This window comes from Suncus etruscus, chromosome 10 (genome assembly GCF_024139225.1).
Source record: "Suncus etruscus isolate mSunEtr1 chromosome 10, mSunEtr1.pri.cur, whole genome shotgun sequence".
NCBI lineage: Eukaryota > Metazoa > Chordata > Mammalia > Eulipotyphla > Soricidae > Suncus > Suncus etruscus.
Window position 1 is genome coordinate 59,060,966 of NC_064857.1, and position 4,473 is coordinate 59,065,438.

Sequence of the window (4,473 nt, forward strand, 5' to 3'; positions counted from 1 at the left end):
CATGGAAGATTGTCCTTAGCAAAATGCCAGGTTGAGAAAGGTACTCTTCCTGGGTGAAGAAAAAGATTACTTACTGTTACCTTTTGATTTTGTTTTCACACACACACAAAAAAAATGCTGCATTTCTTTGGTGGACAAAAGCAAAACTAAACAAAAACAATAAAAGATCATTTCATCTTGACTCTTCTAAGAGTGAAATCAAGTGCTTTTGGTGCTTTGCTTATTTTCCCAGGAACTAGTTTTCTTGTCTCTGGGTGAGTGTTACTTCATAATTAATGAAAAGGAAATAAAAAGGTAATTCTCTAAGGGGCTGACTGGGAACTATAAAATTTCTGGTTGTTGGAACGCATTCCTAAATGTTATCTTTGTAGCTTTGTCTTTCCCTTTTACTAAGAGCACTGCAGAGCAATCACTGGACACGTTTAGACTTTATGTTCTTCCTGGGAATAGTATTTAGGTGCTGCAGGTCATTTACTGGTCAAAGGAAAAGTTTCTTTAGTTATAGTCTTCAGAAGCTGTGACTATCAGTGAAAGCTTTTCTGCTCGAGTTTAAATGGCCCCAGAGCATGTAATTTGCCTGTGATTCACAGTACAAAAGAGAAAAGGTATTTCAAATGTTATGTGAGCTAGGCTGCCTTTGGTGAGAAATATTGCAGAGGTCCAACCATCTTCATTCTTCTTGTAACAGATAATTTTCATCTTTATAAACTAGAAGGTAATTCAATATTAGTAACATACCACATTTTTAGATTTCTGAAAGTCATTTATTCTTTAAACAGAAATAATCAGCAAGGAATTTAGTGCTTGTCACATCTTACTGCTTGAATACAAGGAAAAAAAGAAACCAATAAAACATAGAAAACAAAGCACTGTGAGGAAAAATAAAACATTTTTTATCATATTCTACTCCAATCAAGAAAGGAAAGGGCAATTTTAATATGTATGCAAGGTAGGTCCAGGAAATTCAAAAAATTTGTAATATTTTCTTGTTGAAGAACCTCTTTAAGAAAACTAAAGGTTTATCAGAAAGTGCTTCTCTTGTTTAATTTAAACAGACTGTTGTGTTGCATTATTTTGCCTGCTGGAGTTAATTTCTCTTCATTTTAGCATTGAAGACATTTGAGTCTGGACTATTTTCCATACAAATGAGTAATCTGGTCTGTGATGCCTCAGAAAGAATGTAATGTGTTAGAAAAAACTGAAAGAAGGGGATGGTATTCAATTGGCAAAGATTTGGAAAAAATATTCAGTGTTTTTTCAAGTTGGATATTGATTGAGATTCTATGATTTTTCAGTACTATTGATAATTCATTTTATGCATATAGTTCCAACACCACATCCATCACAAGTGTATCCACTCCACTCTCCCAAGAACCCCAATGCCTCTTTCTCTCAAAAACAAAACCCCTAACTCAGTTGTGTGCATCAATCTGCCCATTATGTTGCCTTTGGACCTTCATTATTATCTTGCTGTATACTCTTAAGTCCCATCTATGAAAAGCTCATTTAAGAGCAGTGTATATCATAGATTTTGCAGTTTTACTGAGTTTGAAGTCAAAGGAAGGGCCTCTGCAGAGGAATTGAAAGGAAATTTGTCTTCCTTGCTATTATAATACTTGTATTTGGACTTTAAAAACATTTCTACATTTTAGAGAGAAGTAAAGAATCTGCTTTCACACTTTTGGTATTTTATTCAAGTTAAACTAGTAGGATTATGGTTACAGCATTGAGAAGAAGAAAAAATTTTACTCAGGACCATTCAATGAGGAAAACCATTTTCATAGAACTGAGTATTTCTTGCTTACATCAGTTTGCACTTCGTGTATGTGTGAATATGTGTGTGTGTATTTAAACAAAATGTCAATGAAATTTGTGACTTGTAAAGAATTTGTTCACATTTTTTTTTCAGACCAGGCAAAGGGCCTGGTTTGAAGTATATATGGGGTGCATTTACTGTACCTTCTCTTTCTATACAGTCAGTGTAAAGAACACAGCCTGTGGTAAGAATTGGGAGGCCTTATCTTTTCTTTTTTTTTTGATTTTTTTAATATATATATTAAACATTCCCAGGCAACATTCCCATGACCAATATCCCAAGAGTCCTTATTCCCCACCCCACACTGGCCTGTACTCTAGACAGGCTTTCTACCTCCCTCATTTAGTCACATTTTGTTATGATAGTTCTCAGAGTAATTATTTCTATGACTGCACTAAACGATCCTGTGGTGAACTTCATGTCAGGAGCTGGACCCTCCAGTCCTCCTCTAGTTTGTCTCTGAGAATCATTACACAAATTTTTTTTTTATTTTTCTCAAAACCCAAAGATGAGTGAGACCATTCTGTGTCTATCTCTCTCCCTCTTACTTATTTCACTCAACATAATAGATTCTATATACATCCATGTATAGGAAAATTTCATGACTTCATCTCTTCTGATGCCTACATAATATTCCATATTGTATATGTACCATAGTTTCTTTAACCATTCATCTATTGAGTGGCATCTAGGCTGTTTCCAGAGTCTGGCTATTGTAAACAAAGCTGCAATGAATATAGGTGTGAGAAAGGGATTTTTGTATTGTATTGTTCCTAGGATATATCCCTAGGAGTGGTATAGCTGGATCATATGGGAGCTCAACCTCCAGCTTTTGGAGAAATCTCCATATCGCTTTCCACAAATGTTGGATCAGACGGCATTCCCACCAGCAGTGAATGAGTTCCTTTCTCTTCACATCCCCTCCAGCACTGCTTGTTCTCATTGTTTCTGATGTGTGCCAATCTCTGTGGCGTAAAATGGTACCTCATAGTTGTTTTGATTTGCATCTCCCTGATGATTAGTGATGTGGAGCATTTTTTCATGTGCCTTTTAGCCATTTGTATTTCTTTTTTGTCAAAGTGTCTGTTCATTTCTTCTCCCCATTTTTTGATGGGGTTAAATGTTTTTTTCTTGTAAAGTTCTGTCAGTGCCTTGTATATTTTGGATATTAACCCCTTATCTGATGGGTATTGGTGTATAGTTTCTCCCACTCAGTGGGTGGCTCTTGTATTCTGGGCACTATATCCTTTGAGGTTCAGACACTTCTCAGCTTAATATAGTCCTATTTATTTATTTCTGCTTTCACTTGTTTGGAGAGTACTGTTTCCTTTTTAAAGATACTTTTAGTCTCTGTGTCATGGAGTGTTTGATCTATGTGTTGTTCTATATACGTTATGATTTCAGGTCTGATATCTAGGTCTTTAATCTATTTGGATTTTACTTTTGTACATGATGTTAATTGGAGGTCTAAGTTCGCTTTTTTTTTACAAGTGGCTAGCCAATTGTGCCAACACCACTTATTGAAGAGGCCTTCCCTGTTCCATTTAGGATTTCTTGCACCTTTATCAAAAATTAGGTGACAGTATATGTGGGGAACATTCTCTGAGTACTCAAGCCTGTTCCACTGATCTGAGGGTCTGTCTTTATTCCAATACCATGCTGTTTTGATAGCTATTGCTTTGTAATACTGTTTAAAGTTGAGGTAAGTAATATCTCCTATATTTCTTTTCCCAAGTATTGATTTATCTATTCGTGGGTGTTTATTGTTCCAAATGAATTTCAGAAGTGTTTGATCCAGTTCTTTGAAAAATGTCATGGGTATCTTTAGAAGGATCACATTAAATCTGTACAAAGCTTTGGGGAGTATTGTCATTTTAATTATATTAATCCTGCCAATCCAAGAGCAGGGTATGGATTTCCATTTCCGTGTGTCTTCTCTTATTTCTTGTAGCAGGGTTTTATAGTTATCTTTGTATAGATCCTTCATATCTTTCGTCAAGTAGACTACAAGGTATTTGAGTTTATGTGAGACTAATGTGAATGGGGTTGTTTGTTCACATTTTTATTTGCCTTTTTTTGATACCCTTTTAGAGGCTTTCTGGAAGAAAAAAATTTGCCTTGATACTCATCACAACTATTACTCCAGATGACAGTATGTTGATTTTCCTCTGGTTTACGAAGTATGAGTTGATGTGTGGACAGAAAACATTAGCTTTATTCCTGCTTCTGAAAACTAGAAAGATATTCTGAGATAAGCTTTCTCCTTCATTACAAAAATTTCTTCTGGGGCCAGAGCAATAGCACAGTGGTAGAACTTTTGCCTTGTGTGTGGTCTAATCAGGCTCCATCACTGGTATTCCATATAATTCCCTGAGCACCACCAGACTGACTTTGAGCTCATGGCTAGAAGTAAGCCATGAGGCTTACCCACAGGTAGGTGTAACCCAAAATCCAAAACAACAAAAACAATAAAAGCAACAAACCAAAACCTCTGTTATAGCTCCTTCCTCTTTCCCAGTTTTTCATTTTTCATTGACATGCTAGATTTATCTCTGAATGTTCCTGTTTGGTGTTGTGATGGAAACATCAACCCATGTTTTCTCTGGCCCAGATTCTTGCCCTGCTGCATCATACAGTCATACGATGGGATATACTTG

At 35.9% G+C, this 4,473-nt stretch overlaps 1 non-coding gene across 1 annotated transcript; it reads right to left on the reverse strand.

The window, feature by feature from the left end:
* Positions 1-1,884: 1,884 nt before the first annotated feature.
* LOC126021208 (small nucleolar RNA SNORA51) lies at positions 1,885-2,017 on the reverse strand. The gene has a single exon (XR_007499809.1). It is a non-coding gene; the product is annotated as a small nucleolar RNA SNORA51 (small nucleolar RNA).
* Between the last annotated feature and the right edge of the window lie 2,456 nt (positions 2,018-4,473).